General features: G+C 40.1%; 1 protein-coding gene and 1 long non-coding RNA gene across 3 annotated transcripts in view; one reads left to right on the top strand and one right to left on the bottom strand.

The window, feature by feature from the left end:
• The window catches only part of apba1a (amyloid beta (A4) precursor protein-binding, family A, member 1a), a 66,828-nt gene that overhangs the window by 21,344 nt on the left and 32,659 nt on the right, over positions 1-12,825 (top strand). The gene's annotated exons all lie outside the window — the stretch shown is intronic.
• On the bottom strand, positions 10,447-11,801 carry LOC115581649 (uncharacterized). 2 transcript variants are annotated; one of them, XR_003984053.1, is made up of 3 exons: positions 11,741-11,801; positions 10,960-11,025; positions 10,447-10,870 (listed from the first exon to the last, which is right to left on the bottom strand). It is a non-coding gene; the product is annotated as an uncharacterized LOC115581649 (long non-coding RNA). The 2 variants fall into 2 exon arrangements; XR_003984054.1 differs by having other exon boundaries at positions 10,960-11,029.

The following is a 12,825-nucleotide window of genomic DNA, read 5'->3' on the forward strand; positions in this document are numbered from 1 at the left end:
ATGCTTGGGTTTGCCAAGAGCCCCAGATAACAGGTCTGCTATTGTGCAAGAGCATCCTCAACAACTCCGTTATGTTTGCTTCATATTTCAAACCTCATTTCTATCATTTTCTTGTCAGTCATAAATACAAATTGCCTACATTTCTTTTGACCAACTTACAAAAATGCACACTAGTCAACATTCACTAAAAATAAAAGGAGGCCTGACAAAAATCAGTATCACTATATCATTAGTGGTGGGTAAAGGTGCGCTCTAGGCTGAAGATCATGCTGCTGAGGACCCAGTGTGAAATTGCATTTGAAATGAAATGAGGATTTGGACATGATATTGCATTAAAGGTAGTTGTTTTTTTGGGCACAAGCTCTTCATCTGCCATGCTGTTGCTATAACTCACATTTCATTGTTCAATACATGTACAATACACAATGTGTAACGCAAGGAAGAACCATGTGGAGATATTTGCCCAATCAGCCTAGCCTTCCTGTTGGCTATATCTTTCTATTGGTATTTTCAAGTAGCAAGGATCTGCAAGTTAATGAGTTTATGTGAAGTTTGAAAACAGAAGTTAAATTATATTAAATATAGTAGAAAAAAATTAGATCATTTTTAAAATCAATCACTAAAATCACCAGCTCCCCCACCTCTATAAGGAGGAACACATTGGACAATGTTCTGGGTGGGAACCCAGTGAGGGCTGTAATTCTACTTGCTGCTCTAGTGACTGGTTAGTAGTTAGTGTGGGGGGGAGGGTTTTATGGAATTCACCCTGTAGACTGGGCGTCTTGTGTATGTTACATAATTTAGTATGTGTGCCAGTTCATTAGTAGGATGAAGGAAAAGATGTAATATGTCCCTGATGGATGGATTTTTTGCAGGAGTACAGTTTCTCATTATTTAGCCTTCAATAGAGAGCCATTTTTCAGCAGCTGACCAGAGGTATTCTGATCTCTGTCATATATAGACAGGCTTCTACATTCCTGCATCATTCCTGTTTATTTACAGCAGTGCGAACATTTCTATCAGTGACCTTTCTCAGAGCATTCCTGCATTCTACGCAATTACTACAGGATTTCATGTCAGGGACCCTGTCAATCGGTCTTTCCTATCCGCTGTCGTCCAGCAGCCTGCTTTAGCCCTGTTGCTAATTCATGATGAGTTGTAAATGGAGAAGACACAGCACTGGCTCTGCACATGAAAAACTCTAACATGGCATAAAAATGATCCAGATGAAATAAGGCTCAACATGCTCTGGCCTATTCTTGGCTGCAGTGTTTTTGTCAGCTTACTGCTAATTAGTTCCTCAAGTCAGAACCCTAATAATAGACACGCTGTCCCCCGTCTCACCCCTGTACCACTAAAAAGGGCGCTGAGTAATAATGATGCCTTCTGACATGAGATATTGAGTAGGGGTGGGGCAAATAGTTAATTTTCTGATACAATAATACAGTATATTTTGTTATCAATATCCTGCTGATAGTTTCAATATACTCTGTTGCGATACTAAGCCAGAGGCGTTGCCTGACCTTTTGACTCTAATCTGGTCCAGTTACTGTCACATCTGTTTGATAGAGCTAACACAGCTGATGATTGGCTTTTAAGCTGCTAAATTTTCCACTATTTACAGGGTTTCTGCTGGGTCTGCAGGTTGACAATCTCAATTTTAGGCCTTAAAAAGTCTTAAATATGTCCATAATTTGCACATAGGTCTTACATTTAGTAAGGGTTAGGGTTGCGCTTCTGTCTTTGCCTATTTTTCATTTATGTTTTTGTTTTGGGGAAATTTGTTGGTGAGATTCAGTTAGTTCTGTGTGTTGTACTTCTTTCTCAAGTAACCAGGAATGTAAGTGGCCAACAGCCCGGGTGGAATTTATCTACGCACACTTCACCAGTTTTGGAGACTTCGACAGCAGAATCTGCTGCAACTATGGGAAAGTGTTGTCTTGAACAACCAGAATTCAGTTGGTTAAAAGCCGTACCTAATAATGAATTTGAAGCGCAGTGTACGCTCTGCTAGAAGACCATCAACTCGGGCACATTTGGTGTGAAAACGCTGGTGTCACACAAAATCAGAAAAACACCAGTTAGCTTCTAAAAGTCTCCAGCGAAGTCACACTATCACACACTTTTGTACGCCTTTGTCACCAGTTCCCAGTCCAAGTTCATCCAGTTCTGCTCGACCCGAACTCTGCGCTGCCTCTGCTGGCTTGCAGTCAAGCGACATTCAAACCACCTTCGGCTCAACTCTGATGATGAAAGCAGAGGTGCTTTGGATTATAGTTAACTGAATTAAATTAAATTCCTTGATAAAAACTAAACTCAAACGACTTAATCACTTGTTAAACTAATTAAAACTAAACTGACTAACCCTAACCCAAACTGAAAAAGTAAACTGAAATAAAAACTAATGAAATTTAAAAACTATGATAACCCTGACACACACTCACTCGCTCACTCACTCCATTCTTCGTTGTTTTGAGTTGCTCTATGAATGGCGATAAATTTGGTTATATTTTAAAGGAATTCGGGGACTTTAATTTTCCTTACTTTTCCAAACTTCGTGTAGGTCTTAAATTTAGTTCAAAATGATCTTAAAAAGGTATTAAAAAGTCTTAATTTGACTTGTTCAAACCTGCAGAAACCCTTTATGTCACCCACTGGTCACAGAAAAGGTTGATCATTTGTTCAGCTGTTAAAGAACAGATCTCAGTGTTTATCATGTAACTTCCAGCAAGAAAAGACTTGCATCACAGTTGTATCTTAGATACAATTTAATAGTATCTAAGCTACAACGCCCACTTTCACAGCTCAAAAATCAACACGTTTAAACTTCGAGGATATCAGTGTGTCCATTTCGGAACTGTTGTGAAACAGTTTCATCTGCTTTGGTGAAAGAAGGTTTGCTGTTTCTCCCAGCACAGTCTCAAGAGCATGGAGGAGATACTAGGGGACCGACAGTTACACAAACAGAGCTGGACAGGGCTGTTGAAGGACAACATCCTAGCAGCAGGACTGGTCTCCGCTCCTTTGTGCGAGGAGGAACAGGGAGAGCACTGCCAGAGCCCTACATAATGACCTCCAGCAGGCTGCTGGGGTGCATGTTTCTGACCAAACTGTTAGAAAAAAACTCCATGAGGGCCTTATGCTGGTGCAGTGGGCCACGGGTACTGCCTCATGTGGCCAGTGTGTGCAGGCAGTTCCTGGATGATGAAGGCATTGATGCCATTGACTGGACACATTCAGGACTGGGTTCAAAATCACACTGAAAATCAAGCTTTCAAATCTCATAAGACTTGCATGACTGGCAGCAGGAGAGCTCTCCATCTTTACTTAAAACTACAGGATATATCTAAAGTATCACTTGGTTAGCTGTCCACGTTTGCTTCTTATGTACTGCCTGACAGCTGCGTTGCCAAGTTGCTGCTCACTGGTGTGTATGTTCAAATAGGCAGTGTTGCTGCTGCAGCGCGGCTCCTGTCGAACCCTATCTGTTTACATGGGTTTGACTTTGATAATTTTCATTTTAAATTTCCACCACTGGGTGGCGCTATAATCAAGGAAAGGCCATATACTTTGTTGCACATTAAAAACCTTATATCCACGCGTTCAGTGAATTGTGCTGAATCTCGGGGTATAGACCACGCCTATTTCCATCTACCGTTTTTTTTTTTACAAATTTGCGAAATGTTGAAAACCTACTTTTTTAAACTCCTACCAGGCGACTCACCGATTTGCACACAACTTGGCACACAGCATCTGTGGACCCTCCTGACAAAAAGTTATTAAAAGAATTTCGATAGTCCAAAGAATACTCAAGTTTTTAATAAAAAGCTCCTGCAGATTTGGTTCAAAACAGGAAGTGCTGCATATCTCCACAGTGGTGTGGTCGAATGACATGAAACTCAGATTAGGACTTACCCATGAGGCCCTGAGGCTCTGTCCAAAATTTCAGGCGATGACCACAAGGTGGCGCTCTTTAAATTGAAATATTTTATATCTCCACATTGGTTTGTCCGATTAACACTAAACTTGGTACAATTATTGTCAGTGCCCTCCTGAGGACAGCCGACAAAGGTGTTACCAATCTGCCACTATGTGGCGCTCTGGTGACAGTCTTATTAAATATCTGGCACTGTGCCCACACCATTACACTTACGTGAATGAAATTCATAGGGATGGTAAAGACCCTGTAACTCACACGCCAAAAGTGACCAGCAGGTGGTGCTATTTTCAATGCTAAAGCGTTTTTGGCAAACAACTCCTATATAATATGTCGCACATTGTTGAATCTAGTTTTCCCTGAATACAGCTGAATTATGTGATGTAAGCCATGCCCACTTTTGCAGTAACTTTCCATTTGCAAAATCACGAAACTTGAAAAACTTTTTCGAACTCCTCCTAGTCGATTTGCTCCAAACTTTGCATGTAGCATCTGTGGATCCTCCTGACAAAAAGTTATCAAAAGAATTTTGATAGACCAAAAGACGCCTAAAATATAAAACAACAAATTCCTGCACATTGTGTTCAAAACAGACAGTCTTTAGTATCTTCACCAAATACAGTCCCATTACCACAACACTTTTGCTAATTGTGTTCCATGGCCCGATGAGGGTTTGTGCAAAATTTGGTGCAAATCGGCCAATAGGTGGCGCTCTGGTGGCAGTCTAATTAGTGTCAATGGAAGTAAATGGGGAAATCTTCAAATCTTCTTCAAAACTCATTAACTTTCAACCTTTTCTTGTCCTTCATAGTTTGAGCTACAGACACCATTCCACCTTTTAAAGAGTGAGAGGACCTTGAACTATTTGGCATGTATTCAGCTTTTTAAAATCTTTTATGGTTTTGAAATCATAACAGTTTTAGTTTTAGTTTTAAGAGTGAGAGTTTTTTTAGCTCGTCTTCTCATTTTATAATGGGTGTGTATTGTGTGAGCTAGAGTGCGTGACATCGCTAGAGTGGAGAGCAGCAGGAAAAACTGGAGAAAAAATTCTCTTCAGCTTGATTTGGATCCCACATCTTTTACTTCTCATAGACAATGTATACATAGAAATGTAGGAAATCTTGTTGGCTTTCAGTTGATCGTCTTATTTCAGATGTAGGACTTACACTTTTGGCTGTAGAAGCCTGAGAGCGAAAAGCACTCCAGCAACTCCCCCATAAGCCGCAATGTTAATTTTGAGCCTAAATTTCTGGAGGAGAGCAGACAGTACCTGTTTTGTCTCTCGCTCTGGTGCCCTCATTTTGCACTCTACATAAATAAAAAAGACATCACAGAGTTCAGCAATGTCTCCTGTTAATCAATATATAAATATTTTGGCGATAACCATTACACTTTTTTCAAAAATCGCAGGAGTTTGGGAGGTGTTTTCATTCTTATGGGGACATTTTCAACTTTGGCTCTGCTACTGCTCCAGTATATGTGCAGCCAAAGAAACTGTTTGGCTATCAAACTTTTCACCTTTTTAAGCTCTATCAGCCCTCTTACTTTTCAGCTTCACTGCCTGAACATGCATATATTATTTCATTCCAGCGGGAGCAGGCCACCAAATTATAAAAGGAACAAATTCCTCAACAGAAGGTGTTGCATGAACAATCCCGGACGGCAGCATGCCCGATATGCGTGGACTGCAAGGGCCCGTTCATCACTGCTTGCCGCTTTAATTTGTTCTTGGTATTCTCTACATGTCTGTAAGCTGCTCTACAGACACAGACATTAAAACTATAGTGACATACTGGTATGATGTTGATGTGACTGGCTACAGGTCGTTTTCAGGACTGTTTTTTCCAAGAACTGCCCGCAGATGCAGTAAAAATAACCATGAGAACCTGAAACATTAGACACGCATGAGATGCACAAGTTATGCCAGCAGTGTGGCTGCTTTAACCTGTTAAGAGTGACTGGACAGTGGAAAGGGGAAGCAGACGCAACAAAATGGTGTTTAGGTTAATGGTGTTGCAAAAATAAAAAATTGTAATGAAAGCAAAAGATAAAGGAGGGGAGACTCAGGTTTTCTATTCTTCAGCAAGAACTGGAGATGAGAGGTGTCTGTCAACAGTAATATGCTAGCTAGTAGTGTTTCATGGTAAACCGATACTAGAAAGGTACTGCGGTACCCAGCCGTTAAAAACAATACTTTTTCATGTTTTATTAGCATCGGTACTTTATGAACTAAGTGCGACAGCGGGGTAGCATGTCTGTGTGTGCAGCTTCTCTCTGCTTCCTCGCTACCTGCAGCCGGAGTGGGCGTGGTTTCACGGTGACCGTCACAGAGCATAGCGAGACAGACACGGCTGAAAGTGGCATAAGGGCTCCTGCCGACCGTCCTAGGCTTGTTGAAAAAGCAGACGCATGGAGCGAAATATGGAAATATTTGCTTATGTTGCTGACAGTAAGGGCAAGCCCACGGACAAACGCAGCGTTCACACTGGTAACATCAACTTTACCAGAACATACGCTGGTGTTCACAAGTATGCTGATCAACAACACCACTTATAAATTATCTATTTTAAGTCAATCAGTACTAGTAATATAATCATAGCATGTACATTTTTGTCAATAATTTATAATATATTTTGTAATTTATATTATTAGAAAATGGTCTGATTAGAGCACAGACCTTCACCAGGTCTGGGCCATTTGTGTTGTACTTTAGTTCACTTATGTAGTTTGCAGGCTAATAATCCAGGGTTTGAACTTTATCAACATGAAATGCAAATTTCAGATTTCCCCTTTGTGGGACGAATAAAGTATTATCTTATATTAGGAATTGCCAGACTTTTTTTTAATTTATGTTCATTATTTTTATGTTGAATAGGTCGGGTTATTTAATAATCTCTGAAAGCAAACAAGACAAATGAACAAAACAAGAAGACACTTGTCTTCTTTGATACAGAGATGCATGTAACCACATTGGCAGCTAAGTTACCTATCAAACTGAAATAATGATGATGATAATAATAATGATAATAATAATAATAATAATAAGAAGAAGAAGACTATTGAAACATTGAAATATATTTTACAAAAATATACTGTATATTCTTGTTTTAATTAATAAAAAGAAAGAAATCATTTTAAGTTCCACATTCTGTCATCTAATATTTTATTCCATTACTTTTGATGATGTTTTAGGTATCGAGATATTTTAGGCAGGTATCGTACCTAAGTCATAATTTTGGTATCTTGACAACACTACTAGCTAGCAGTAGTAAGACTGTTTATTGTTGCTTGGCAGTACTGTCAGCTGCTGCTCTCATTGCCTCAATCGCTCTCATTGGTTTTTGTGGTCCAGCTTTGAAAGTGCCAATATATTCAGATTTTAAATGATAACTAGTAAAATTGCATTTCCTGCGAACATACAGTGATTTTGGAAATCTGCTGAATGTACTGGAAAATGCATAAAACTATAAGAATGGTCAAGAATTTGCAGAAAAAGCTGAATTTTTCAAAAGCTGAAAAGGCAGAAAAGCTGAAAGGTTGTAGGCTATAAGAGCTTAAGAATGTGACGAAAGGCTGAAACGTAGAATGAAAGGGCTGGGAGAGTTTAAAAAGATGAAAAAAGGCTGAAAAGGTGAAAAGTTAAAGGCTGGAAGAGGTTAAAATTGTGAAAAAAGGCTAAAAATGGGAAAAGTTAAAGGGTGAAGAGCTTAAAATGGCTGCACATACGAAGGAGCAGGAGCAACCATGGAGCAAGCCAACAAGATTTCCTACATTTCTATGTTTATATTGTCTATGTAAAGTAAAAGATGTTGGAACCAAATCAAGCTGAAGAGAATTCTTCCTCCAGTTTTCCAGCTGCTCTCCACTCTAGCGATGATGTCACGCACTCTAGCTCACGCAATACTAGGGGTGTTCCAACAAGGGAACCTCACGATTCGATTCAATTTTGATTATGGGAGCTTCGATTCTTCGATTATAACGATTGTCGATTCGTTTCGATTATTGGTGCCACGATTCTTCGATTATTGTGATTTTTAATGCTTTTTTTCCATACAAGATTGATTTTGTCTTCATCTGTGGCTGCATTTGTAAATAAATAGCCTATCAATTAACTCAGTTCCTCTAAAACTACACTCATTAAGTAAATAACATGGTTTTTTGAACATTTGGCTTGTATTTTTCAAAGACACTAAGTATTTTATTTTATGACTATGTAAACATTTGCAATTTGACCTTCTCAACTTTGACCAGGGAAAGCTCCACTTGCGCGAGAGTCCCCTCTATTGGCAGAAATCACTGAAAACAGCAAATTGCGTAGGTCTTATCAGTTGTCTTGTTTGCTCTCTTATAAAATCCAAAGTGCTTCCACGTGGTTGCAGTGAACCCCGGTCGCTCTTTGGGGGCTGCTAAAGCTGTTGCCATTTTGCAAAGAAACGTTACTGCTCTGTTTGTTTTGGTCCCACTCAATAAACAGTCCGGGTGGGGCGCGCGCTAAGGTTCCGGTTACGTGTTTTTTGTTCCGGTCTTGCGGCAAAGCATCAACATTAATTAATCGATACCAAATCGTCCTGTGACGCATCACGATGCATCGCCACATCGATGAACTGCACCCACCTCTACGCAATACACACGCATTCTTTGGCTGCTGGAGAAGTAGGAGAGCCAAAGATGAAAATGTCCCTATAAGAATGAATGGGAAAACACCTCCCAAACTCCTGCCACTTTATGAAAAAACTGTAATGGTTATCGCCCAAATATCTATATGTTGAGTCAGTGGCGCCGCCAGCCGGAATCCTGTACGCACTGTGCGTACTTTTTTTGAAGGTGAAAAAAAATAATGATAAAGCAATTTGTATTCTGTGTAATTTCTCTCTCCCTCTGTTTAGTGGGAAAGCGGGGACTTGGGATCACTTTTTCATAGCCTATATCCCTCTCTACACAGATATGCATTTATTTATAGGAACAGCATGGGCTAGTGAGCACCCTACACATGTCTTCTACAAATCTCGGCCACGTTTGCAAAGTTTGGATGAAAACAAATGCTGCAGGTCTGCAGGGCACTGTCCAGGGTGCTGAACCGGGGACGGATTGGAAGGTTCGGCGGGCTAGATATTTAAATTATGCAAATCAGCGGGTGACACCAAACAACGTCTGCCCATGCAAGTCAGAGCTTTTCTTTACCTCACACAGTGACCTGCGGAGACGCAGCCGCATCTGAGAGGACGGTCGCGCGCATAGCGTGTGTTACCCCTTCTCCACTACACAATACAGCTCGGCTCCACTCGACTCAGTTTCAGCGCCGTCGTATAGGGGGGAAAGGTGATGACAATTCTAAGGGCCCACAGCCCGCTATAGGGCCCACACACAGCCCCCAGTAGCCTCTATGACAAAATGGTTATGCATACACTGAACTAATATATATTCATACGAATGAATCCGAATTAAAACAAAGCCACAAGTCATATAATATTCTAATTTTAATTATTTCAATAACCCCCTTGGCCCCTTCTTACAAAATGGTTTGGTCCACACCGCGGTTCGTTCTTCCCATAGTTCTTCCTCATCGGAATTAAGTGAGCGCGAGCGAACTCCAGCAGGGTTAGGATGCCCACCAAAAAGCACAAGTCCGGACACCAGAGAAGAGTTGAGGAGGCCAGGAGTAGGAGCAGCAGAGCAGGGGCCCAGGACATCAACAACTTATTTTCTAAGAATGTGGGAGTAAAACTACCGAGGACGCCTGAAACAATTAGCCTACTTGTTCATTAATTTAATGTCTGTAACATTACCTTTGACGGGGCGCAGGCTGGAGCCTACGTTAGCTGTCATCTGGCCGCGCTACACTCTGGACAAGTCGCCAGTTCATTGTAGAGCAACGGTTCCTAGAGTAGCTATAACTGAACGTTACTAATTTAGGAGCTACTACCCACTGCGCAGAGAGACGTCCAAACGAGGTCTTTTCCAAGTCATTTTTGCACGTCTAATTTTGGTCACCTCAAGGTGCAGACTGTTACTCCAGACGACGTCTTTTTTTTGACGTACACTTAACGTTCATTCATGACATCCACAGTACCTCCGTACAGGAGCTATTTCTAGTCCAAATATGGTCTTTGTGGACGTCATTTCAGCTTCAAATTAGAACTCATATTAGACATTGTTTTTATACTGTACTGCTTCTAGTTTCTATGCATAAATGTAGTCCCATTTCAGAAGGTGGCATGCTGTTAAAAATAATAAATCACAATCCAATCTCCAGGATTCAGTTGAGAAATACTAGTTACTAGGCTACTACTTCTTAACAGCAGGCTGCATAACCCTCAATTAAGTTTGAAAAAAAAAAGTGGTAAAATACAATAAATAAAATTACACCTCTTTGGTCTGTACTACAAAAATAGGGTTAGTCCTGAGTGACTATGTACAAATATAAGAACAATTAAAATATAAAACAATTAAACACATATACATATATATCTATTTTTATTTATTTATTTTCTAAGTGTGAACACTGGGGTAAAAATCAAACTGAACACAGAAAAATTAAAGGGCTTACCAGATTCATCTTGTGAAAATAAACAAAAATCTCCACACTTAAATGGTTAATTTAACACACATTCCCTTTGTCTGTAGCCCACTGTTTCAGGTCATCTTCAAGGCTGCTGATGACTTCAGCTTCATCATCATTTGGTTCATATTCAGAGTCAGTGGACAAACAGTCCACATCAGTGTCAAAATCAAAACCATGTGATGTCTCAGGAACGCTGTCACTTGTTAAACTGCGTGGGGTCCCAGGCACACTGCTACAACTACACTGCTACAACTCCCAGCCACAACATCGATATTAATGTCAATGCTCTGATGTCCATCTTCGCTGTCATAACGTAGAAGTTCATCCATGTCTCTTAGGTGTTTTCGCCATTCTCTCATTTTCATAGCCATCTGTAGACACAGATGCAGTATAAGTCAGTTTAGTCTTACAATTTATTTGACTGGGTGTGTGCAAATGAGCATGAGGTCACAATCTGTACCTTGTTTGGGTGGCTTCCAAAGGGCTGGAAACCCCACTCCACTTTCAAAAGAGGACCAAACACCACCTGACTAAAGGATAAGACTGATTTAGAAACACCCAACTAAAGCTTCACAATACGTAACTCAGTACTCCATTGCACTAAATTGTTATGCATTTGGTTGCAAACCCCCACGTGGTTGTGTCTGAAGCTCCCCCTCCTCCCGCCTGTATATTAGTATTTTGCTTTGCTTTGTTTTGTTGTGCTGCTAGCCCAATTAGCTGTCCCGGATGTTAGCAAGTGCAGGTACGTCTCTGTCAGCAGCAGCACCGCAAAGAAAAATAACTACAGTCTGAGTGAAGCGCTGGAGCCACGGACCCATACACGGCCGTCACCGACAAAAAAGCCTTGACCGGTAACTTAACAAGTATGATGGCCGTTGTGATGAGGTAGCTTTATGCTAACTTCGATGAGCGGTAGCGGTTAACATCCGCTTCTAACACCCGCTTCCCTGCTCACCACAATGGCCCTCCTGCTTGTTAACACTGGAGGCTCCTGTTGCCGACGATGGTCGGGTAACAGCCCACGGCTCAAGCGCGTCACTCTATGTATTGATTTTTTTGCCGGCTTCGTTGTAAACAAAGTTGGTTGTGTTCAAAAGCTAACGTCAGCAGATGTAATGCTAATTATAGCGACAACAGATTTGAAGTAGATTAACACAACAAAGCTAAAACGGCAAACGTTATAAATGCATAAATGAACATAAAATTAACTTATGGGTCTATGAGCAACCCGAACTCACCTGCAATTTAGTGGACGCTGATTTTCGGACTGCTGTAAGTTGTTGTATAGGTCAACGGTGCACAGAGCCCAGCGGCCAATTGCTTCAAACGAAGACAAACACCTGGGCCAATGGGAGTGGCTATTAGGATGTACTTGTAATGACGCAATGCCTCAGCCAATCAAAATGGCGTTGACTGTATATATATTTGTATTAAACAGAATTACACTGTTTTAGAAAAGAAAAACAGGAAAATGTAAACAAACAAAAACATTACTTTTATTCAAAAATAATGTTTAATCACAAAATAATCATGTCCACACTACTAGTACTACTCCTATGATGATGATAATAATAATAATAATAATAATGATGATGATGATGATGATGATGATGATGATGATGATGATGATGATAATAATAATAATAATAATAATAATAATAATAATAATAATAATAATAATCATAATAATAATAATAATAATAATAATAATGAATAAATAAATAAATTACTTACATCATGTCAGTTCCCTGCACCTGTCTTAGACGTCCAAAAAAGTGATCTAGCCCGACGTTCAAATGTTCAACTGCATATTGACGTCCAAGTGGGGTTATGATTAGACGTCCAAATTGTGGACCTAGTTTGCACGTCGTGAAGAGGTCCAGAATTGGTCTTGGACTGACAGACGCAATATAGACATGATCTGCACGTCCATAAGACGTCTAATGTTTAGTGGGTACAGTGACTGTGTGTTTCACACATATCACTGTCGGACAGTGCTCCAGTATGCGCATTGAAATGTATTATGACGCATTCAAGTTCTACTTAGTAATTATGAGCATCTGACGAAGTTACGTTATCATGATGTGTTCAATGTGGTCTTGTAAAATGTGTTATTAGTGGGACATTTGAATAGCCTAAATACAAAAAAGTTAAATGTTCAAAGATTTGTTTGTTTTCATAGCAATATAAAATAAAAGACACCATAATAGCTGACAACAACAAAGTAAAAAAGACTATTTAGAGTTGTGGACAGTTTACACTGACTTTTGAATGGTTTTTAAGAATATTTTTTGCCTGGGGAAGTGAAGCTGTCCACCTAGAG

The sequence above is a fragment of the Sparus aurata genome, chromosome 5, assembly GCF_900880675.1.
Source record: "Sparus aurata chromosome 5, fSpaAur1.1, whole genome shotgun sequence".
Taxonomy (NCBI): domain Eukaryota; kingdom Metazoa; phylum Chordata; class Actinopteri; order Spariformes; family Sparidae; genus Sparus; species Sparus aurata.